At 36.1% G+C, this 26,795-nt stretch overlaps 1 long non-coding RNA gene across 4 annotated transcripts in view; it reads left to right on the forward strand.

Moving 5' to 3' along the window:
- The window catches only part of LOC139077270 (uncharacterized), a 271,627-nt gene that overhangs the window by 108,128 nt on the left and 136,704 nt on the right, over nt 1–26,795 (forward strand). The window contains exon 4 of one of the 4 annotated variants that reach the window (XR_011529633.1): nt 6,833–6,917. The exons of the other annotated variants lie outside the window; for them this stretch is intronic. This is a non-coding gene — a long non-coding RNA (uncharacterized lncRNA). Of the gene's footprint in view, nt 1–6,832; nt 6,918–26,795 lie in introns of those variants that run through there. 4 annotated transcript variants of the gene reach the window in all.

The following is a 26,795-nucleotide window of genomic DNA, read 5'->3' on the forward strand; positions in this document are numbered from 1 at the left end:
TCATAATTTTTAAGTTCTCTTTCCCTTCTGAATTATCTGTCTTTTCCAGAACCATTACTCTTTTTTATAAGCCTTCTTTTGCTGCTTTTACAAATCCCCTTGTTGTAGGTTTTATTCAAATTTCTGGTGACCCTTGATTATCCATTTATATTTGTTAGGGAACTGCTAAGTAGTTTTGATGTGGTAGATAGTTCATAAGTTTGATTCTATCTCTAAAGTGCCATGCTCTTTTCCATCTTTCTGCCGTAGCTCATGCTGTTACTCTTTCTGCAGCTGTAAGGCCTTCTTGGTCCCAGCATTCGCAAACACCTGCCATCTCTTAAGTCAAAAACACACAGTTTGGAACATAACATCAGTTGAACATACATTAGCAGGTTACTAATATGGTTTTCCTCTGCGTTGAAATGGTCTGTTTTCCCAGTAGTCCCTTGAAAGAGTGGCCTGACTGCAGGCTTTGTGTGCATGTATGAAGTGTGCATTATGACATTATTGACTTTAGTTGTACATCAAAAGAGTACTGGCAGTTAGTTGAGGAGTTAGCCAATATGAATTACTCTGAGGACACAATATCATTTTCCCCACTTGGTCAGATTTGTTTTTCTTTTAAAACTCCTTGTCTTTTGGAAGATTTACATTAGTCTTTGCTCTACTTTTTCATGTACCAGCACCTACACCTATGGTCCCTAATTATCCCCTGGCAGACTGTTCCATTTTCTTAAATGGAAGCTCTCTGGATGTATCATAGGATGGATATGACTGAGTCATGCTGTATGAGTGGAAGTGGGGTTATGGATACCAAGACGTTACTGGTTCAGTTGTTTAATAGAGACAATGTTAATTAATTCCTTGATCGCTACCCCACAGCTGATTTTTGCTCTCACTGCTTGACAAATTTGAGCATAGAGCCTTTCCTTTCTCTGCCAGGAAGAAGGGTTCCCACTTCCACTGCAGCTTTCTGTGCATTATCTGGTTCTGTTCTGATGGTACATTTATTACTATGATTCCTTCTCCTTTCCATAATCCCAAGAACTTAGAATCTAGTATGATTTAAATATTAATAGTGGAGAAGTAAAGACATTCAAAGGCAGGAAGAAATAAATGAGCACATCATATGTACAGAATCAAAGCTAAGAACTGACTACTTCAGAATAGTCTGGCATGTTGAGTGATTAATTAGAGGCCACGCCAATGAGGGACTCCCAGGACCTCATTCCCAAGCTATAGGTGGGAGTGAAGTTGCTAAATCTGAGGAGGTTTAGCTCAAGAGGATAATGTCTACCAGTGGTGGAGCTAATGCTGAAATAGATAGGATGGAGCTTCTGGCTATTCCTTGGCACTGCCTTGGGCATCTCTGTAAGCTGTTATATACCACTGAGAGTGTATTGGTTTTCTATTGCCGTGCAATAAATTGCTACAAACCCAGCATCTTAAAGCAGCACAAATTTATTACATCACCATTTCCATAGGTCAGGAGTCTGGGCATAGAATGGCTGGTTTCCTTGCTCAAGGTCTCATAATCTGAGATGAAAGTGTCAGGCAGACTGAGATCTCATTTGGATGCTCTGAGGGAAAATCCACCTCCAAGCTTATTCTTGTTGTTGGTAGAATTTAATTTCTTGCAGTTGTAGGACTGAGGTTCCTTTTACTTGGCTGGCTGTCAGCCAGGGTCCGCTCTCAGCTCCTAAGGGTCACCTACATTCCTTGCCTTGTGGCCCGCTCCATATTCAAGCTAGCAGTGACAAGTCAAATCCTCTCATGCTTCAAATCTTTGACTTTGTTTGTCTTCATCCTCTAGACCCAGATTCAAAGAGCTTATATGATTAGGTCAGGCCCAGTCAAATAATCTTCCTTTTGATTAACTCTAATTTAACTCAGTAGTAATCAAAATCACATCTGCAAAATCCCTTTTGCCATATAACTTAATTGGAGAGATGTACTATCATATTCAAAGGCTCCTTTCATAGTTAAAGAGAAGGAATTATACATGAATGAGGATCCTTGGGGATCATCTTAGAATTCTACTGACCACATGCCGTCTCAGAAACTACATTCCCCATGGCACCACTACTAACAAGGAGAAAAAATCTTAAACACCTACCTCCCCTCCCTCTTCCCCTTTCTTCATTCATACCTACCTCATAATTTCACCCATGCAGAGGCAAACTTCTCTAAGAGATAAGCAGGAGCTAAGGTGTGTAGAGAACTTTGTCTTTGGGCCTTGTGTTGAGGTCTATTTTAACTAGGCTAAATGAATGCAATATAGAGATTTAGGGAAATGAATCCTTTATCTTTTCTATCACCAAGCTAAGGATCAATAATAGAAAACCCTGATTAATAATAATATAAATATAAAATTATAAAATATAATGTAAAATAATCTGAAACCCCTGATTTTCCCACTAAGAAAAGGGAAATGAGTTAAATTTACATTTACAAAGGGTCTACTATGGACTAGTCACAATACTTTATATTTTTATATGTAAGTTCACTTACATCATTCTCACCACATCTATGAATGTTATTATTTCCATTTTATGGATGAGAAAACAAGGAAGTAAAATAACTTGGCCAAGTTCCCACAAGTGAAGTGAGGAAGTTAGGACTTTAATCCAGACTGAGGACTTTTACAGATGTTAGTGCACACCCTGGGAGGCAAGGAAATAAAAAGACAACTCTTTCCACTAGCAGATGTGAGAGACAGGCATGGGGATGCTCAGGTAGCTTTGCCTAGTGTCACAAACAAAGCTGTGTGGATCTGCAGGACAAGTGTCTAGATATCTAAATTTGGTTCTAGGGCTTGACCTACTAAACCATTCATGATACTGTGCAAATTCTCATTCTCATTCATCCACAGGTCATAGTCAATGTCAACACAGTTGGAGTCTTGCACATAAGGATCTGCAATGATGACTAGAGTGGTGTTGGGTCACCTTTGTTGCTCCTTTCCTAGTCAAGGAGGCTCACATAACAGTATGAAAAAATATGAGACCTTAACCCTGATAGAGGGGGCATTGTTGTCATGGCAACTGTCTTAGTGTGTTCAGCCTGCTATAACAAAATATTACATACTGGGTAGCTTATAAACAAAAGAAATTTATTTTTCACAGTAGTAAAGCCTGGAAGTCCAAGATCAGAGTGCCTACACTGTCAGACAAGGGCTCTCTTCTGGGTCACAGACTTCTCATAATATCCTCACACGGTGGAAGGGGCTAGGGAGCTCTATGGCTTTCTTTAGTAAAAGCACTAATTCCACTCCTGAGGGCTCCACTCTCATAATTTAAGTAACTCCTAAACACCTCACCTCCTAATACCATCACATTTCAAATATGAATTTTGGGGGGACAAAAACATTCAGAACATAGCAGCAACATTCTAGGTATATTTTTATTTATTCATCTCCTTACCTGAAATAAAAAAGACTTATAATAGTTTACGTAAATATAATAAATATGGCAAGATAACATGAATAGTAACTTAAAGGATTCTTATTATTCATTAGGCATCATGTACCTTCCTCGAAACAATCCTCTTATTGAGGTACCAATACTGACCTCATTTTATAAATGAAAACAAGGGAAGTTAAGGAGGTGAAATAACTCACCTGAAGTTAACCAGCTAATGAATAATGGATGCAGGACTCAAACACAGGACTGTATGATCCCAATATCCAAGCTAAATAAGAAGAGAAAATAAGAGTACAGGCATAATTTGATATGAGGGATAAAATATATATTATGAATTACTATGTAATTGGTATGGGCAAAACACAAATTGGACTTTAAACTTTCTATCAGATGGCAAAAAGAAGGAAATCTGATCAATCACTATTCTCAATATCTACTCCTAGGGTAAAACCAATTATTCTTGATAGTATGATCAGAGAGAGCATCCTACTCAGTTTTTGAGGAGAGGACCCTGCATAATTGTAGGTATATAAGAGCTAATATTGCTGAACATTTTACTCTAGGTCAAATATTGACATAAATTTTTATCCTTAATTCTTAAAAAGCCTATGGTTTGAGTACTATTATCATCCTCATTTGACACGTGGGCAAACGGAGACTTAGAGATGCTAAGCAACATGCCTAGGATCCCAGAGCTAGTAAATGGTAATGTCAAGATCTAAATTCACATAGTCAGATGCAACTTGTAATCATTGTGCTATGCTGCCTCCAATGACCAGTTTATTACTAGCCTTACGGTAGTTTCATGGTGCTATTTCTTACAGTATTGCTAAATATCAGCATCACTCCAAAGCACAAGGCAATAAAAAATAAAAGACTATTGAGAGACAATATAACAGAGTAGGCAGAGAAATATACAGCTGAGTCTAGGGATGGATTTTTAGAGTGTTTAGAGCATGAGTTCTCAACATGGGCAATGTCATCCACAGGGGGCTGACAATTGGTTCTTAGGAGGCATAAAACCTTAGGTATTACAGTGGTTGTGGCTCTCCACAGGGCCACAGCACAGAAACATGTCTACCATATATCTCTGGTATTCGAATTTCACTGGGAGCAGGGAGGATATTGGAGGGAGGAAGGAATGCCTAAAAAGGCTCTATGAAGGGACAATTAAAAAAAAGTAGAAGTTGAGAAACAATGGTTTAGAGAAATAGATTACCTACATGTTCTTCAGATTATGTTCCTAGGTATTATTTCTCCCACTTGTGGATTTGATAGTTTTGGAGCATCAGTACATTCCAAATTGTCTACTCTGATCAAGGAGACAGTTGGCCTGTTATCAAGTGAATACAAATACTTATGCCCAAGCAGATATCTGTGGAGGCACACATTTGACATTTCACGTGAAAACTGAGATGCCTAGCAAATCCAGAAAGGACCCAAATGCATCTTCTGCAAGAAGGTGGCAATGTCTGTAGACCATTCCAGGAGTCTATGTGTGACAGATTCAGAATTATTTTATACCATACAAACACATAGTTCATAAAAGTCCAAAATTCTGTTTCCAAGTAGTATGGCAGAATAATGTTAGTCTAAAATTTCCCTGCCTCGGGGGTAAAAACATCCTCATTTTATTAAAGAACTAATACATACCTTTGAGCAGTGCTATCCTTTCCCTATTTTGTATGTGCTTAAAGAAAAGTTCTACATGTTTTTAGGACATCTACCAAGACAATGACTTCAGATTTAGAGTAATCAAATTATAGCCCTCTTTTTCTAGCAAGAATCAGGTTAGCTTTGGTGGTCTATTAATGCTACCCCTAAAAGAATGCAAGGGTAAATTAATGTGACTTCCTCCTATCTAGTCTGAGATTTTATGCTACTTAGAAGCTAAGAAGTAAGCCTGTTACTGCTTCATGGATGCTGCCAGAAGACGTAAGACTCCTGAGTCAGAGACAAAGGACTTCATTACTTACAGGAAAACAAACAGCATAAACACTAGCATGTTTGCATCCTTTACCTCTTGGCCCTTATATCTCACAGGGGTGATGCAGAGAGCCAGGATTGATATTACGCCTGCAGTGGCTTTGCCTTACTGCCAAGGGACATTGAGATTGGGAATCTGCTGTTTTACAGCAAGTAGTAAGCAAGTCTGCTCTTTGTCACAGAGACATTATCTCATCCTTCATGGATGCTCACTGCAAACACACTGAAAAATAAGCGAGTGAAGAGTGGTTAGGGCATTGAAGTCTCTTCACACTCAGCAAGACAGTAGAAGCGAAGAGACTCAAGGAGGAGTATCTGCCAACACGTCTCACCTAGAGTTCTCCATAATCTCGGTTCCATGTGATATGCTTCTTCCAAAGATACTATTAGTATGTTTCATTCTCATATTTAATTCCTTCTTCCAGTTCCCTTATTTCCTCTGGGTTTTCTCTGATTTTGGCAGAGGAATACCCTGCAAAGAGTAAGCTGTCATAATTACCCACTTTGCTGTGGTATTTATTCATTACCTAAAAATAAACTAAATTATTCACCTTGTAAAAAGATGCTAAAATTTTTGAGAAAGCAATTATCAGCTATATTTGAGTTGCATAAAAATTTAGGAGCACTAAGAGATCAGATGGAAACATGTTTCTAGGTTAACTTTAGGTAGTATCATGAAAAGGATCTCTAAATGCATGGGAAATTGGACAAGGTAAATTCTAAACTCTCAACTTTGTGTTTCTTTGATATTATGAAGGATCAATACCCAATATAAACTTACAGACAGTTATCTCTAATTGTGGTTATCCCCAGTCTTCTGGGAAAATCATAATGTTACTGAGTAGGAAGAGAGAATTTGTTGACACTAGATTAATATTATTGGAATGGTCTTTTAATCATACCACAATGCCCTCTCTTCCACAGGTAGAATAGCTTAAAACAGCTCTACTTTCCTACAGAGCAGTAGCAATTCTTACATATTTATTTTATTTTTAAAGAAATGTATTAACATTTTAAACATAAATAACTAGCAAAAGAACCAGAAAGAATTATTGTCTCTAGGAAGCAAAGGGAGTGGGGAGGGAGTTACAATAGATTTTATTTGACCCCATGCAGTATCTCTGCCCTCAGGCACAGATATTTTGCAAGGTGTGTGTTTGATTCAGAAAGGAAAATAAGACTCTTGGATCCTAGGAGAATTTCCATTTAAACTAAAATATGTGAGCCAATGCCCAAGATTTATTTTGACACAACACTCTTTGTGGCTCTTGTGTGTCTAGAATGATTTCTTTGCACTGTGCCTAGTGTAAACAAGTTCTGGTGAAATCAAATGATCAAATACTGGGGTCTTATTCAGTTTGAGTTTTATAGACATGGCCTTATGAGGAAGTTTGCTTTTGTTTTTATGCAGCTGAAATTTTGTATTCTTTTCTTGATTATAGAAGTACCTTGAGCGCCTGTCTAGAAATTATCTGTGGTCAACAAACCGAAGATTTAAGTTCCAAGGCACATGAGTTCATGAAACAGGTACACCCAAACACCTGAATCCCTTAGATTGAAAAAAGAAAGACAAAGAGAAGGTGCTTAAGTTGAATCTGCCTTAAGGCCCTAGAAAGTTATGGGTTGGTGGGTTTTATAAGACTACTTACTATGCTATTCAATTAAAAAAAAAAAGCAGTTACCATAGCAACACCACATCTAATGGTGCTTATGCTACCCCTGAGATACAAAGCACCTTCTTCCAGGGACACATTGACCAATACAGTCTGTTATGGGAAGTTTTATGCCTAACATTAAGCTTGCAAGAAGAAAAATGTATTCCAACAATATGAGGAAAATACACACGCACATAATCTTAATGTGAAATATTCGTTTATTATATCACAGTTTTAACTCATTTTCTTTCTTCTCCAAAATTTTTAAAGATCATTTTGTTTTGCTGAACTTTAAGGAAAATAAAATCCATTTAAGAATAACAAGTATAAACAGAGTTCTGCTGATATATGGACATGGAGGTATTTTTAATTCTTCCCTGACAGCCACTAAATTTATATAATTTTTTATTGGAATAACACTTTGACTTTGCAATTATTAATACAGGATTTGGATACTGTCTGTGTTTGTGTATATTATATTTTAATTCCTGGCCAGAAAAAGCATGTTAAATTCCTGTTCATTTAAAAAATAATAATCTCTCACTTAAATAAAGTAAAATAAAATAATTACTTAAGAAAGTAAAAATACTGGGGCTAAATAGTAGAGAATATAGCCCACTATTAATCTCACAAACCAGTTGGCTAGAGAGAAGCACGTAAACTTGAGGGGGGCAACTTTTGTATCTCAGACTGAGAAAGGTTTGAGTATTTATGGACAAAGCATTCCCCTTCTCCTTACACAATTCTTTCCAGAGTATGTTATTGTAGCTTTTTTGAGCTACATTTTTCTGAAACTCATTTTTATTGTAAAATCATTCATACCTGCAAATAAGCACATCGTATGGACTCTCTACCAGCATTTGCTTGAGATCCTTGTTTTGTTTTTGCATGAAATCCTTTTTTGAAAAGAGAAAAAAATTACATTGGTGCGCTGATCTTATTCCCTCCCTCCCAGCAATAATTACTGCCATGAATTCAGTGTTTATCATTCTCATGCTCTATTATTTCTTTAAAAGAATTTTTTTCCCTATTTGACAGAATAAAATAGAGAATTAAAAATCCAGATAGTCATCGTTATTAAAAATTAAAAGTGCTATGTAGGGAGAGTCCTACCCCTCTCCATGCGTTGTCTAAATTAACAAATATATTGCTAGGACCCCAAGTACAAAGCGTTTGAGCTAGTTTGATTCTTGGCCAATAGCCTGCGAATGTGGGCTTAGCTTCAAAGCTGCATCAACCTTAAATTTTTTTAAACAACCAGGAAACATGTACCAATATATATCTTCTTATTTAATGGTGTTTTTAGATGGTCTTCAGTAAAGAGATCCATTGAAGGACTCCCTTTCTGATTGTCCAGGCGCTTAGGGTATTGCACTCAAATCCAATGTCAAGAGCAGAATGTACCTAACACAAGGCTGAAGTTAAACACTATACACCTTCCTTGTTCCATATAAAGGACTATATTTACCTATTTGCCATTTACACCTTGTCTGCTTCTGAAAACAGGACTTAATATAGTTGCTGCATGATGTCCTTTTCTTTTCTTCTTTATTTTTATTTTTTAAGGTATGCTTTTTGGTGAGGAAGATTGGCCCTGAGCTAATATCTGTTGCCAATCTTCTTCTGTTTTCTTCTCCCGAAAGCCCCAGTGTATAGCTGTATATCCTAGTTGTAAGTCATTCTAGTCTTCTATGTGGGATGCTACCATAGCATGGCTTGATGAGTGGTGTATTTGTTGGCACCCAGGATCTGAACCAGCAAACCCTGGGCCACTAACGCGGAGTGGATGAATTTAACCACTGGGCCTCGGGCGGGCCCCAGGATGTTCTTAATGAAACTTAGTTTCTAACCTAAAAGTTTAACAATTGTGCAGAACTCAGTATAGATTGTCATCATTGAACTCAAAGTTTGTTGGAAAGTAAATTTTTGTTACTTGGACCACGGACCATATTTTCATACAGAAACAATGTAATAAATACAGTTTAGTTTTCCTGGAAGGCTCGTAGAACCTGTTTGATGTAGGATATAACAAAACTGCGTTAGACTTGCAATAAAACATAATTGGCTCTACTATATATAAAATCAAAATATAAAACTGAAAATAAATCATTTTTATTACAAAGACTAATACTTGAGAAATTATATTTCATTTTAGCAAAATAATAGCTTATTTAGAACTTTTTTGGAACTTTGGAAGAAACTGTAGCACCCTTTCAAAAATGTGTTTATTCAATAATTATTCAGGGAGCACCTACTCTAAGCCGGATATTGTTCTAGGGGCTACAGAAGTAAACAAGATAGATATTGTTCCTAAAACATTATTACAGCAGCAGAAATAAACAATGCACAGGTAAACAACAATGAAAACAAAAAATACTTTTGCACTGTCATATATCTTGCAAAATCAATAAGTCATATGGCATGATAAAGAATAACAGGTCATTTAAGACAGAGGTCATTTTAACACAAAGATAACAGGGAGATGATTGTTGAACTGATGCTTAAAAGATGAAGTGGGAGAGATAAGTGGTAAGAATTACAAAGAGAAGGAAAAATAATGTAAAGGACCAGAATTGAAAGGAGGCCATTCTGGCTGGTGCTGGGTGATGAGGAGAATGATCTGAGATAATAAGCAGATCAAACAAGACTCTATGGGCCTGAGATCAATGGGACACTCCTGAAGCTAAGATATAAAGCCCTTGAGTCGGGCAAGAATGCCATCAGACTCTAAGACCATTTCTTACTACAAACCATTTAGTGATTGGGTCCCTTATTCAGGAAAAACTATGCTGCTTGGATTACTTTCTTATTTATCTTTCTCAAGCTATATCACCTATTATCAGCTCCCATTCACAATCTTTACATTTTAAAAATATTAATGTTGGATCCATGTAGAGAACGGACTGAGTGATATTGAGAAGCTCTTATCACAATCCAGGAATGATGTATGCTATATTAGAATGCAGGGGTGGCAGTGGAAATGGAGAGAAGTAAAAGGATTCAAAATAAATTTCTTAGATATCAAGAAGGGTAAAAACTAAAGACGACTCCCAGATTTATTTCTTTAGCAACTAGGTGAATGTTAGTGTCATTTATAGTAATTAAAGATTCAGGAAGAGGACTAGTTTAAGGAGATTGGGTGGGGAGGAAAAAAATTCTGTTTTGGGCATATTAATTATGAGATAGCTATCAGACTTTCCAGAACAGAAGTCAGGCAGGTAGTTGGATAAATTAGTCTGCAGATCAATAGAGAATTTGCATATTTTGTTTCAGCCAAGATGGAGATCCTGCTGAGTGTGTGTGCTTAATGGATAGCAATATAATATTAGTCATCTAATATTAGGAATAATTATGAAAGTAAAAGGGTGCTACTAATAATTACTCAAGGACAACTGGTAAAAACTAGGACTGTATGGTCAACCACTGATGGAGAGAGAGCAACATGGTTGAACACATTTGAAAAGAAATGCTTCTAGTGATGAATATGAAATCTAAAGAAGGAAGAGAAGCAAAGGATTATGACAGAAAGTTTAAAAGTGGTGGAAACATTGGATTTGATACCTGGAGCAGTTCAAAAAGTGTTGCTTGGGGGAAGAGAGAATGTGGAAAAGAATAGACAACTGTAGAGTAGAACTGATGGCTTTCTCTTTAAATTTATTCAACATTTATGGCTATCCCTTTCTTTTTGGTGAATATATCATTAGCATCAATCCTTATGCTAATCTCCATGATTAGATCATTTTTTATTTACTAACAGGATGGAGAACATAAGAAAAATGATGGAAAGATATAGAGTAGAGAAAATAAAAGATAAAGTACAAACATTTTTTCAAAAAGGAGTTCTTGGGTATAAAGGAGAAGTTTGTGTTAGAGAAAGAAAAACAAATCTCCTAGAGAATGGTAGATAAAAATGGAATAAAATAATATATATTTAACAAAACAGCATTTGAAGACAATAGAGATCAACGAAGGCCAACAGATTTCATGGGCTAAGATCTCAGAGGAAGGAAAAATCACTGAGTTGAGTCCTATAATCAACAAAGTATTTTCCACTTGGTTCATTTGTGTAGAAAAGCCTAGAGCCTAAATAGAAATCCTAGTGCTTGTTGCAGACTCACTAGCCTCAAGAGACAAAAAATAGGCACCCTATATTCAAGAAACCAAAGATCTCAGAGAAAGGAGAACCACAGGGGAATTAACCCTATGTTTTGTGTTCAATTTTCCCTCTCAAAAAAAAAGCCAATTCCTAAGCTTCCTATGCCTAGAGCAAGAGGTCAAGAAATTGAGCAAAAAAGCAACTGATGAGGCTAAACAGGAGATTGAAGATTTTACCTGACTCATAGTTTTGAAAAGACGAATCTTGGCATTGAAATCTCTCCCTGATGGAGAGATCATGGTACAACCTCAGGCATTCTGTTGAGACCTATGGAGGGCTACACTGTAGGAGTAAGAGAAAATCAGAGACAGCAGAACATCACAAATCTGAAAAATAGCCTTGAAGAATCTCAATGCCTGATTGTATTAAAATGGCTTTCTTATATCTATTTACTGCCAGAGGATGATTAACTTCTGTCTGGAGGAAGATAGCATCAATCAAAGCACCTATAATTTTTCATATACAATGTCTGGCAGACAATCTGAAGTTACCAGGCTTGCCAGTAAATGAGACCAAATGACAGAAAGTCAAGAGAACATTTACGCAATAAAACAGATTCATAGATGATATGGATATTGCAGTCATCCAAACCAGATATTCAAATACCTATGATTAATAAATTCAATGATGAAGTTTTCTGAAATATAGCAAATATCACAAGCGAATTGGAATATATAATAAAGAATCAAGTGGAAATTCCAGACCTAAAAAAATAAAATAACCTATCACTGATAATTCAAAATATGGATTTAACAGAGAGAGAGAGGATTAGTGAATTCGAAGACAGATCAGTAGGAACTATCCAGATTGTAGTATTGAGACAAAACATTGACAATGCAGAAAATGACACAAGACATATGGAAGTTGGTGAATAGGATTAACATAATGTATAATTGCATTTCCAGATGGAGATAAGAAATGTAGAAAATTATTATAAGAAAAGATAATTCAAAGAATATTTCTAAACTTATGAAATACATCAAGTCACAGGTCAAAGAAACATGGGACCCAAAGAGGATGTATACAAAGACAATCACACATAGGTACACAAGAATCAAACTACTGAAGACCAAAGACAAAAGGAAAATCTTAAAACAAACAGAGAAAAATGATCCAACACTTTCAAAGGATTAACAGACTTCAACAGAAAAGAAGAAGTCAGAGGAAATTGCATCAGCTTGCTAGGGCTACTGTAACAAAGTACCACAAACTGGCTGACTTAAAGAAACAGAAATTTATTGTCTCTTAGTTCTGGAGGTTAGAAGTATAAAATAAAGGTGTCAGGAGGGCCATGTTCCCTCTGAAGCTTGTAGATGAATCATTCCTTGACTCATTCCAACTTTTGGTGGCTTGCCAGCAATCTTTAGCATTCTGGGGATTATAGATATATCACTCCGATCTTCTATCTTCATATAGCATCCTCCCTGTGTCTCTTCACATCATCTTCCATATGTGTGTGTCTGACTCTGTGTTCCAATTGCCCCTTTTTATAAGAACACCAGTCATATTACATTAGAGCTCATGCTAATGACCTCATTGTAAATCAATTAGCTCTATAAAGACCCTATTTCCAAAAAAAGGTTACATTCTGAGATACTGGCATTTAGATCTTCAACATATATTTTTGGGGGACACAATTCAACACATAAAAACAACAAAATGCCATCTTCAAAAAGCTGAGCAAAAAAAGGCCCACTTAAAATTTATACCCAGTGAAAATACATAGAAAAATGAAGACAAAATAAAAACATTCAGAAAAATAGAAGATGAGAGAATTCATCGACAGTATGTCTGAAATAAAAGAAATCCTGGTAGGAATGTTTAGGCAGTGGAAATGACCCCAGATGGAAAGTGTATCACTTGCAAATACAGAAGAACAACAAAAGGATAAATATGTAGGAACATGTAAATTAATAATGATGTATAAAATAATAATAAAAATAATATCTCCTGGGGTTTAAAATGTACATGGAATTAAAAGACTGAAAAATAGTACTGGAGAAGTTGAAAGACAGGAAAGAGAAAACAAACTGTTCTAAAATTCTTACCTTGTGCAGAATGTAGAATGTAGAAAGGGAAAACTTAAAATTTTCTTTGATAAGTCATGAATAGGCCTTGTGATTTACAGAACAATCACTAAAAATAAAAACACCCAACAAGTTAATATAGAGTAAAAATGGAATAAAAATACATAATTAATTTAGAAAGAAAGCAAAAAGGAAAAGAAAAAGAGTAAAGAAAAAGTAGGGCTAAGAGAAAACAAGTAGTAAAATGATAGATATAAACTCAAATGCATATATCAATGATTACATTAAAGGTAAATAGAGGGGCCAGCCCAGTGGCACAGTGGTTGGGTTTGCGGGTTCCACTTTGGAGGGCTAGGGTTCACCAATTTGGATTCCAGGTGCAAATCTATGCACCACTTGGCAAGCCATGCTGTGGCAGGCGTCCCACATATAAAGTAGAGGAAGATGGCATGGATGTTAGCTCAGGGCCAGTCATCCTCAGCAAAAAGAGAAGGATTGGCAGCAGATGTTAGCTCTGGGCTAATCTTCCTCAAAAAAAGAAAAGTAAATAGAAAACATATTCAGATTAAAAGACAAAGAAGAGATAGCTGCATAAAAATAACAACTATATGTTGTTTATAAAACACACACAAAGTACAGTGAGACATAAAAATTGGAAGTAAAAGGATGGAAAAAATATATGATACAAACACTAAATGTTGTATAGCTATGTTAATATCAGACAAGGTAGACCTTAAAGCAAGAAATATTACTAGAGATAAATAAAAACATTTAATCATTTGAATCAATTTAAAACAAAGAAATAAAATTCTAAATTCACATGCACCTAATAATATAGCCTCAAAACATACAAAGAAAAATGCTAAAAGAAATGAAAGGAGATATAGACAAATAGAGAAAGATTTTAATGGACAATTCTCAATAACATAAAATAACCAGGCAAAAATTAGTAACAACATAAGATAATTAGGCAACATAATTAACATACGTTGTCTAATGGAAACACATAGAACACTGCACATTATAACTGCAGAATACATTTTCTTTTCAGTTGGATATGGATAATCAACAAAAATAGACTATATATTGGACCATAAAATAATTCTCAACAAATTTTATAGTATTGGAGCCATACATAGTATATTCTCTATACGAAGTGAAAGCAAAAGTCGAAAACATAATGAGATAACTATAACATCTCAAAATATTTAGAAACTAAGGAACATCCTTCTAAATATTACATATTCCAAAAAGAAAATCACAGTGACAGTAAGAAAATATTTTGAAAATAGAAAGCAGCAAGAGAAAAAGACTCATCATATTCAAGAGCTACTGAATAAAATTAGCAGCAGATTTCTGGTCAGAAACCATGGAGGCCAGAAGGCAGTGGGAAGACATACTCAAATGTCTGAAAGAAAAAAAAAAGTCAACCAAGAATTCTATATCTGGCAAAATAATCTGTTGAAAATTAAGGATAAATTAAGACATTCCAGATAAATAAAAAATGGAGAAAACTCATTGCTAGCAGACCTGCTTTCTAAGAAATGCTAAAAGAAATCCTTCAAGCAGAAATGAAAGGACACTAGGCAGTAACTGGAATGCACATGAAAATATAGAGAACAATGGTAAAGGAATTAATATGGGTAAATATGCTAGAAAGTATAATGTATTTTCTGTTTATAATTCTTTTTTTAATTGTGTCTGATTTAAAAGGTAATTTCCTAAGTCAATAATTTATAAATCTAAGTTGATGGGTACACAATGTATAAAGATGTAATTTGTGAAAATAACAGCATAAAAGAAAGGGGGAAATGGAGCTTTATAGAAGCAAAGTTTTTGTATACTATTGAAATTAAGTTGGTATTAATCCAAACTACACTGTTACAAATTAAGATGTTAATGGTAATCCTTAGGCTACCACTAATAAAATAACTTAAAAATTATATATTTTAAAAAATGAAAAGAAAATGAAAAAATTAAAAACTTGTGTGTTTCAAAGGACATGATCAAGAAAATAAAAAGACAAAACTAGGAGAAAATATTTGCAAATCATATGTCTGATAAGGGTTTAGTATCTAGAATATATAAAGAATTTTTACAACTCTATAATGAAAAGACAATCCAATTTTTAAAATGGGCAAAGGATGTGAATAGACAGATCTACAAATAATATACACAGATGGCCAATAAGCACATGAAAAGATGCTCAATACCACTAGTCATCAGACAAAAGCAAACAAAACCAAAATGCAACACCACTTCACATATACTAGGATGGTTATAATTAAAAACAAACAAAAAACAAGTGCTGATGAGGATGAGAAGATGTTAGAGCCTTCACACACTGCAGGTGGGAATGTAAAATGATGCAGCTACTATAGAAAACAATTTGTCATTTCCTCAAAAAGTTAATCATAAAGTGATCACATGACCTGGAAATTCCAGTCCTAGGTATGTAATCACGAGAATTGAAAATAGATGTTCACCCAAAAACTTGTACAGCATGTTTATAGCAGAATTATTCATTATAGCCTCAAGTGGAAACAACCCAAATGCGCATGTACTAATTAATAGAGAAACAAAATGTATAGCCATATAATACAATATTACTCAGCCCTAAAATGAATGACACATGCTACAATGTGGATGAACCTTGAAACCATTACGCTAAGTGAAAGAAATCAGATACACAAGGCCACATATTGTATGAGTCCATTTATTCAAAATGTCCAGTTTGTGCCTGTTATTCCAAGGTAATAATTCAATGCACACCATTTCATGCTCAAAATTGTCCCCATTTAAATGGCAAATCACAAAATTATCCTATCCTTGTGTAAAATGTGAAGTAGAATGTAAAATAGGTTTGATTCACCTGAAGGAGAAGAGAAGTGCTATAGAGGAATTTGCGATCAGACATTTTTCCAGGATGCGTGATAGAGTAAGTCGTTTCACACACACTTGAAGGGACCGAGGACTGGGCCAAAAACAACCAACAACAACAGCAACACATAAACAACAACAACAAACTATTGTTCACCTATAAGGGATAATTCATCTTCATCTTCATCTATAGGGGATAATCATGCATGTGATGATCATGACTCAGAAAGTATTGAGAGGTGAAATTTTCCAAATCATACTAATCTCCCATTGAAAAAGCAGAAGAGGCATTTTATGCCAATGTTTAAAAATACTCTCAAGTAGTTTTGTACATGTTGATTATGTTCTTCAAGAATCATTCTCTGCAGTCCTCTTCCATATTTGTAATTAGACACTTTAAAGAGTCTTTCTCTATATGAATACTTCATTTCTAAAACCAGGAAGTACATTATTTACAAGATGTTTTGTGGGGACTTTGTAAATATCCCTGTGCTTTTCCAGGTATTCTTGAAAATAAAGCATGTTTACTTACCTTTCCTATTTCAATAACTTTTTAAATCCAAAAATTCACTATTTACTTTAAATAAAATATGAGTAACTTTCTTAATTCTATATTACTAAAACAAAACAATTTTGGATGCTCCTCCATGAGTGAAACTAAGCATATGTCTGAAGTGTCTAATTTTAGCTGAAAAAATTAACAAAAATGAAAATTTCTTGCGTTGCATATTTAAAAACTTGATGGCAATCTAAAATTATCATTTTCATTAATGTAATCTAAAATATGAATTACATTGATGGGACAAAAGGCAATCTGAAGTACTGGCTTTAGCCTCAAGCATTCTGATTCATTTTTTTCAGCCTACTTTGAACACTACTAAATATCTGAAGAAAACTTTTCTAATTGGAACAATATGTACATTATATTTACATTTTTAAAAACTACATTTTCACTCTTCCCTGTATGAGTAACATTAGAAAAATATAATTGAGAAAGTCTAGGATCTTCAAACATTTGTGGGTTCTCTTCTTTGCAATATCTCCTCATTTTTGAACTCTATATTGCAAAGAACACTTTTCACCAGCCCATGTTTAAAACTATTTGTCCCGTTCCTGGTGGTCACAGGAGAAGGTCTGGCCCAGGAAAGAACTGACTCACACTACTCAGTGATGCCTTGTTTGCCAGGTATCTTCCAGGAAGAGAATGTCTGGAATCATTCTGGAAGCATCCAGGAGGATCCCCTCCTCTCTGCTCCCGCTACCCAACTAGATATAAAGACCAGCTTCTTCTTCTTAGGAGATAGAGAATTAGCAGAGAAATGCTTCTGATATAAAATTTCCTTAAGGTGAGAAAAAAAATCAGAATGTCGTTTCATCAACTATTTCCAAGGTGAGCACTTCAGAAAGGTGAAAAGCTGGGAGAGAGAACAAGAGAATAAGGTTAAATGCCTTTGTGTTACATTCAGAAGGATTTGGTCTAAATAGGAGCCTATATTGAAGGAGAAGAACAAAGTTGGAGGACTGACACTACCTGACTTCAGGATATACTATAAACCTACAATAATCAAGACAGTGTGGTATTAGTGAAAGAATAGACAAACAGATGGATGGAACAGAATAGAGAGCCTAGAAATTGACTCACATATATATTGTTAACTGATCTTTGACAAAGAAGCAAAGGTAACACAATGAAGAAAAGACAGTCTTTTCAACAGATGCTGCTGGAACAACTGTGCATCCACTTGCAAAATAATGAATCTAGACACAGACATTACACCTTTCACAAAAATTAACTTAAGCGAATCATAGATCCAAATGCAAAACACCAAACTTTAAAACTCCTAGAAGTTAACATAAGAGAAAACATAGATGAGCTTGAGTTTGGCAATGTCTTTTAATATCCAACTCTAAAGGCATGATTCATGAAAGAAACCATTGATAAACTGGACTTCATTAAAATAAAAAAACTTCTGCTCTGCAACAGACACTGTCAAGAAAATGAGAAGACAAGCTATAGACTGAAAGAAAATATTTGAGAAAGACATATCAAATAAAGGGCTGTTACCTAAAATATACACAGAGTTCCTAACACCCTACTATAAGAAAACAAAGCACCCAATTAAAAAATGGGCAAATGAACTGATCAGATACTGCATCAAAAAAGATATACAGATGGCAAATAAGCATATGAAAAGATGCTCCACATCTTATGCCATGAGTGAACTGAAAATTAAAACAAGGAGTTACCACACCCATTACAATGATGAAAATCCAAAACACTGATAACACCAAATGCTGGCAGAGATGTAGAGCAACAGAAACTCTCATTCATTGCTTGTGAGAATACAAAATGGTACGGCTACTTTGGAAGACAGTTTGGCAGTTTCTTACAAAACTAGACATAGTCTTACCATATGATCCAGTAATTGTGCTCCTTGGTAATTACCCAAATGAGATGCAAAATTATGTTCACACAAAAACCTGCACAGGGATGTTTAAGGCAGCTTTATTCAAAATTCCCAAACCTGGAAACAACCAAGACATCCTTTTGCGAGTGAATGGATAAATAAACTGTAGTACATCCAGACAGTGAAATATTATTCAGAGCTAAAAAGGAATGAGCTATCCAGCCATGAAAAGACATGAAGGAAACTTAAATATATATTCCTAAATGAAAGAAGCCAGTCTGAAAAGGCTACATGCTTTATAATTCCAACTACATGACATTCTGGAAAAGGCAAAACTATGGAGACAATAAAAAAGATCAGAGGTTGTCAGGCATTAGCGCAGGGAGTTGGGTCTGAATTGGCAGAGCACAGAGGATTTTTAGGGAGGCAAAACTCCTCTGTGTGGTACTTTAATGGTAAACACACATCATTATACATTTGTCAAAACCCACAGAATGCACAACGGGACCAGTGAACCCTAATGTAAAGTACGGACTTTGAGTGATAACAATGTGTCAGCGTAAGTTCATCACTTTTAACAAATGGACCACTCTGGTTCAGGATGTGGTAGTCGGGGAGAATATGGAGGAGGTAGGACAGGGAACATATGGAAACTCTCTGCACAGTTCTGCTGTGAACCTAAAACTGTTCTAACAAATAAAGTCTATTTGGGGGGGGGGGGGGAACCAGCCTCTAGTTTTATCCTCTACATTTAGCTTCACCTAGAAATCAAAAGCGTCAGGCCTGGAGTTATTTCTGAAGCCCAGGTACCAAAGAAAGGAAGCAACAGGCTATTGTTGCCTGTCACCAGCTTTCAGATAGCCTGTCAGTCAAAGTCAGCTTTGTCCTCTACTCAAAGTCAGCAACACTGCTAGCTGTACCACGCTTGGTAAAATCGTATCTGAAATTGACTGACTCCTCTTGTAGCCCTGCTGCAGCCACTCTCTATTTGTATTTGTGAGTTTCGTTTTCACTCTTTCCTAAGTACTTTTCTAGACAACTTCTGATTAGTTCTGGTCCATAGATTTTATTGCCCTTATAAAGTGCACCTAAGTTAGAAATCTATAGCAAAAAATAAAAAACAGAGAAGAAAACACGGAGAAAGCTCCTTAAAGTAATTTTTTCATACATAAATTTCAAAAACATGGCATTGTGCCATACTCTAGATGATAAACTTTCCCATGGGGGTATGGGTTAACAATTCTGATGTTGCTATACTGGAATTGAGCAATGAAGTCAATGGATGGCAGATGGTAGGAGCCAGGTTTCTTACTGTTGGAATAAGAGTTATAGATGAGCAAGGGGAGGAAGCTAGAATGATACATGCAGTAATGGACTAGAGTTGGAGACATGATTATGAACTCATGTTTGGGTTAATATTGCTATAGATGGTTACATATAGAAATATTTATAGGAATGTGTATATGCGGGAGTTAGTGTACACACATATATTTCCCTGCGTAGTTAGCTGAGGGAGCCTAAAAGCAACCAGTAGCAGCAAGCAGAGCTAGCACCTAGACCTTGATTACTAATACTCTTCTCTGATAAAAGGAATCCAGGAGGCTTGGAGAAGTGATTATTTCTAGGACTAGGGACAGAAATATATAGTCATGTACCACATGACCATGTTTTGGTCAATGATGAACCACATATGTGACAGTGGTCCCATAAGGTTAGTACCACATAGCCTAGGTGTGTAATAGGCTATACCATCTAGGTTTGCAGTACACTCTATGATGTTCACAAAATGATGGAATCACTTAATGATACATTTCTCAGAACATATACCTGTCATCAAGCAGCACATGACTGTACAAGATGAGAAGATGAGCCTGGAGCATTTTGTAGTGCCAGAAAGCAAAGTGTTAAAAGCAAAAGAAATAAACAACAACAAAAAACCCTCATAATGATGAGAGTATGTCAGAGGGACTTAGTAGCTAACTGCAAGAACTCTCAGTGGCCAAATCTAGAACCATTTGAGCAACAAAATAAACAAACAATATTTAATTATAAACCCAAGTTTAAAATAAGTATCCCTGAGGTCATACTGGTATAAATAAGTGATCCAATAAATAAATAAAAGGAGAAGAGACAAATTTTTCATGCAGGAGAATTCCAAATAAATTATTTAAACATTCCACCCTAAATGAGTGGGGCCATAACTTCCAGTCCTTAAGCATGAGCTATGCATACTGACTTTCTTCCAAAGAGCACAGATTGAAAACGGGAAAAAAGGAGTAGCTTTACAAGGGAGAAACAGGACAAACTACCTAAACCAAGTGATTAAGGTCAACATTAATAAGGTAAATCATGTTGACAGTATGTGCACTTGGTATGATGTGTTGGGGATGGCTCTTTACCTCTGTGATCTTCCTCCCCAAACCCGTAACTCCAGGCTAAGCATGAGAAAAATATAAGGCAAGTTCCAATTGAGGGGCATGCTATAACATACTTGAACAGTACTCTTCAAAACTGTCAAGGTCATCAAAAACAATGTAAGTCTGAGAATCTGCCACAGCCAAGAGAATCCTAAGGAGATAAGACGATTAAACGTAATGTGGTATCCTGGGTGGGATTTTGGAACAGAAAACAGACATTAGGTAAAAACTAAGGCAGTCTGAATAAAATATGGACTTTAGTTAATAATATTGTGTCAATATTGGTTCATCAATGTACCACACTAGTGTTAGATATTAATAGGAGCTGAATCTGGGTGCTGGGTATATGAAAACTCTCTGTACTATCTTCACAATTTTTTCTGTACACATAAAACTGTTCTAAAATTTAAAAAAATTATTTGCAAAAAACATGGCACTTTGTTGCACTAGGAAAAATGGTATATAGAGGAGGTGTATGTTAACGTATCTCTGCAATATGCTTGCATTAAGGTAAGCATACTTTGGGACTTGGGAGTGACTCTTTCAATAGAGTGGTCATAAATAAAATCACACAATGGGTCTACAAGAAAACAGTTGATAACGGCTACTTTGAAAATAGAGAAACTTTTGTGCTTGAGATTATTAATGACAACAATAACAGCACTCTTAGAAATGGCAACATTCTCAGGAGACCTGAACACAAAGAAATGATATAGCATTCCAAGTGCAAACCCTAGGCTTCCCCATGGTGAAGAAATCTCCTTGGAAAAAGAACTATGTTTTAAGTCCATCTACACAGGATGAATGAAAATTCCATTTGCCCACATTAGTGAGCATATTTTCACCAAACATTAATGGTGAGAGCAATATCTCAGAGGATGGGGCAGGCCAGAGAAGGCAAAATTGACCCAGAATTAGGTGATCAGGCAGTTCTGAGGAACAGTTTTGCAGCAAGGAGCATGACTGAAATGTGTTAGAATAGAAGATCTGAGACAGGGAAGACTAATGTCTAGGGGTCCATGAGAGAAGAGAAGGTTGTTGGAGTTCCAGAAGGAATCTGAATTTAAGAACTCAGAGTCATGAGTTACAGACCAGGTCCATTAACTGTTTCTGTCTCTCACTAGCTGTGCCACTCTCCTAAGCCTTAATTTCATCATCTGAAAAATGGAAATAACGAAAGTTTTTACCTCATAAGATTGTTATGAGTATTGAATAACATGTAATTTTAAATGTTTAGAATAGTGCTTGACTCACATTTAATAAGGGAAAGTTACAATTACTATAACTGATATTATACCATGTTAAGGGATGCCTACAGGGACCAATAGTATACGAGGGAAGTACCTAAAATAGTGTCTGTCACAAACTAGGGATAAGGTAAATGTCTGTTTTTAGATGTCTTTTCCTAAAATGATGATGGCATGGCCACAGGGTATGGCAGATTGGGCCTTTTGGTCCGTTCATTTTCATTGATATCTGCTCCTGATTATTGACGTGATATTTGCTTGTCCATTAGAGAGTTCTTCATTTCTCTCAGCTCCTTTTTCCTTTTTTCTCTGCATTAATAGGTAAGTTCAGCACTAATCATCAAAGTTAACCATTGACTGAACTTTTACCTTTTAAACCCACAAGCGTAGCAAAGTCTGCGCTTAATGCTATAATTTATTCTTTTCCCATTGAATCAGCTTTGTTAAAAAATATTTGGAGAGCAACACACATGGATATCACTTATGCTTATATATTTTCTGAACAATAGTTATTTAATTTTTTCATTAGAGAAAGAGGTCATAGTGATCCTTGAAATTTTTTTGTCTTTTTAATTCCACTTCTAGGTGTGATATGTCTTGAAGAGATAATAAAATGAGGACATGATGATTCTTTATAATGTTCTTCTTCTCTGGGACAGAGGATGAGAGATACATTTTAAACCTACAGAGCTACTAAAGTCCAAAGATTTTGGTCTTGTCATAACTTAGCTATGTGTCTTAGTCTGGGTTCCCGTGAAAGAAGAATTGAGATCATATCTTATGTAAAGTAGTTGAGGGAGTTTACTGGAGAATGTAATGGTAAAGAGGAAGTGTACAGGGCAGAGGGAAGGAAGTTAGAAAGAAAGAAAAGCCATGCAAGGAAGCATTATCAAGTTGGCTACCAGAGAGGGTGACTAAAATTTCATCCCACTAGATCTTCACAGGAGCATTATGAAATGCGTCTCAAACTGTCCATCCAAGTAAAGAAGAGTGAAGCCTTTAACAACTGGCAAAGGGTACTCATATGTGTTAACCCCGTTGTACTTTTGGCTTGCACATGTGTGAATGCTAAATGGGTTCTCATGAGTATTTCATGCCTTGGCAACAGAGAAGTCCCAGGACAGAAATGGGAGAGATGTAGTCCATGCCTAAGGTAAGGCTTTGCATGATGTATGTGAGGAGACTACTGTAGTATGGGAAATTTACTGTTGTGCCTTCATTTGGGTGCTGGTTATATGTATGTACACACTCTATGAAAAAATCACCAAACTGTAAACTTGTGATTTTTTAACTTTTTGCTTGTAGTTGTTTATAACGTGATACAGTTTATACACACATGTACACATGCACATACACAAACCAAATCAATTCCCCAAGTATAAGATTGTTATTGAGGAGTTAAGTACAAGTCTTAAAATCACAGAGATGGGGAACCTCACTATTTCTTAAATTAAAAATATGTATGGACAAAAATTTACAAAAGAGTTTTGAGAAATATAGATTTGAGGGAAGTGTCATTGTTAATATAGCTAATTCATTCAGTCATTGCAAGCAATAAATACTGCAAGCTTTTCATTTCTGTAAGGTATTATACTAGGTGCTTAGTTAAAAATGAAACAAGCAAAATCCCATCTTCCCAGAGCTTACAGAGCTATCAGGAGCTAAGAAATGCATACTATAAAGTAGATTCCAGGTGCTCTCATCACACACACACAGAAAAAAAAGGTAGCTATGGGAGATAATATGCTAATTAGCTTGACTGTAGTAATCATTTCACTATGGATATGTGTATCGAATCATTATGCTGTACACCTTAAATATATACAACTTTGATTTTAAAATAAAAAGACTATATTCTGTATCATAAAAGAGGTACAAAGGAAATATTGCAAGAATTTAAAAGTGGAAGAGGTCACTCATATCTGAGAGGCTTAAGGAAGGTTTCATGGTAAAGGGAGCATTTCCAGTTATGCTTCTGTCAAAGTAGGTTGAATTTAGCTATGGGGAGACTCGTGGGTAGGATCAGCTAAGGGCCACATTAAGAGAGGCAAACGGCTGAACAGGGGACAATGAGTCACTTTGTCCAGAGCCACAGAGTTTAAGGGTGAGTAGATCCATTTATTTGTTTAATGCGAGTAGATTCATTTATTTGTTCGTTACTTTGACAAACATTTATTAAATTCCTCCCATGGAATTTAAGCCAATCCTGGGACTATAACTATGATTAAGTTTCCCATTCTCTCTGCCCGTCTGGACTTCACAAAACCTAAAGGAAGAAAAATAAGTAAATGAATCCTTAAAACGAAGTGTGATGCCGGGTATGATGGGGTGACGGGTACTATGAAGGCTTAGGGCAGGGCTACACAACCCAGTCATGGGCTCAGAGAAGGACTTCCAGAGAAACGTCCTTCCAAGCAGGATCTGAATAGGGATGTAGGGTCACCTCAATATTGGCTTTTGGATGCCAGGCTGAGAAATTTGAACAGTATAAAATATGTTATGCTGTTGGCATTGAAACTTGAACAAAGAAGTGATATGATCTAAACTGATCTTTAGAAAGTTTAATCTTGCTGCTACACAGGATGAATGTGAGTGACAGAAGAATTAAGAGTAGGGGAGAGTAGTTAGCACATTTCAAGTGAGAGAAAGTGAGTGTCTGAACAAGTTTGGCTAGGAAAATTTAGAGAAATGGATAGATCTGAGATGTATTAAAGTAATAGACTTGAAACAATTTGTCAACTGATTTTATTTTGGACAAGGAAAAGAAAAGGGATGCAAAGATTGTGAGCCTAGGTAACTTGTCTCGTTTGCAAAGAAGAAGCTCAAAAGAGGAGGTATGCTTGGGATAGAGGGGGCATGAGAGTGTGTGCTTTGGAGAGAGAGGAGCTTTGGATGCATTGAATTTGAGATGCCAGGACATCTTGATAGGGAATTTTAGACAGATAGAATTTTGGAGAGAATTCCAGAGCTGGAAATATAGATTTGGAAGCCTTGTACCACATGGAAATACTTATTGCAACCATGAAACCAGATGAGATTGTCAGATGACACAATGTATGGAGAAAAACAAGAAAAGCAGGCCAACAGTGAGACTCAGGGGGAAGGGAGCAACATTGAGAGGGGGTGGGAGAGAAGGTAGAAAAGACAGAGAAGGAGGAGGTAGAGAGAGGGAGGAAGAAAGTGCCAGAAAATCATTAGGGCGAAGTTTCAGGAAGAAATGTAGCGAGTCCACAGTGTCATATATGATAGCAGATTCATGACATTAGAGCTCTGTTTAAAAGACCTGCTACTATTATGTGTATGTTGTCTTGGGGAAGGCAATGTGTGAAAAGAGAACAGCTAGAATTGATACTGCTTTATTTGATATCTTGCCCAAAGTCAGCTTCCTGTGCACTGGGATAACATTTTAAGCCAAGAGCTGTGAGCATATTTTCATTAGAGCCAAGACTTTAAAAATCATTTGAAAGTCATCATTTGGGTGCAAAGATTTTGTAATTCTGCCTTTATGTCTCTCTATAAAACAACTCAGCCAGCCCTGGTGGTCTAGTGTTAAGACACTCTAACCTCCAAGGCACAGGTTGGTTTCCCCAACAGGGAACCACATCACCCATCTGTCGATTGTCATACTGTTGTGGCTGAGTGTTGCTGGGATGCTTTGAAAGCTATGCCATTGGTATTTCAAATACCAGCAGGGTCATCCATGGTGGACAGGTTTCAGAGGAGCTTCCAGACTAAGACAGACTAGGAAGAAGGACATGGCCACCCCTTCTGAAAAAATTGACCACGAAAACCCTGTAAATAGCAGTGGAATATTGTCTGATAGAGTGCTGGAAGGTGAGAGGATGGTGTGAAAAGAGCATGCAGGGTTCCACTCTGCAGTTCACAGGGTCTCTAGGAGTCGGAATCCACTCTAAGATACTAACAAAAATAAAACAACTCATTTTAATGACATTTTAATGACAGCTTAAGCTGGAAAGGCAGTAAATACTTCAAAAGCAAATTGTTCTTGATTTTTTTTAAAAAAATGCTTATGACAGCACAAACCAAATCTAAGAGAAAGGTATTAAAAACTAGGTAAATGCAAGCAGATGCCAACTTTTTAAGCAGGTGTTCATCTTAAGCAGTTGAGAGGAGGCTGCCTATCTGGGGGTATTGGTCTCTCCTTTGAAAATTTCCCTACTAAAATCTGGGATGACTTGACATATATTAAAATCCAAGTGGATCCAAGTATGTCATTTCATCCCTCAGGCAGCTATACATCTCATGTCAGGTCCCTTCGTAAGTAGTATGGTCATATATCCATCCCAGTTTGCTCTGTTGTCCTGGTGTAATTATCAATAACACCTCCTTTTACTTTCAAAAGTGTCCCAGAGGGGATGCTAAATTATATGTCCACTCTACTTCTAAGCCCCTCAAACACTCAGCAGAAAATAATAGTGAAATTTGAGGGCTCTGACTTCCTATGGACTGGAATTTGAATCCGGATTCCATCATTTTTCAGCTTAGTTTTGGCAAGGTTTGCTCTTGGGTAAATTTTAACGTTTCTGGGCCTCAGTTTCCTCAAATGATAAAGGGAAATAATTATAGAACCTACTAAATAGAGTTACTGTAATGA

Source organism: Equus przewalskii, chromosome 19, assembly GCF_037783145.1.
Source record: "Equus przewalskii isolate Varuska chromosome 19, EquPr2, whole genome shotgun sequence".
Lineage (NCBI taxonomy): Eukaryota > Metazoa > Chordata > Mammalia > Perissodactyla > Equidae > Equus > Equus przewalskii.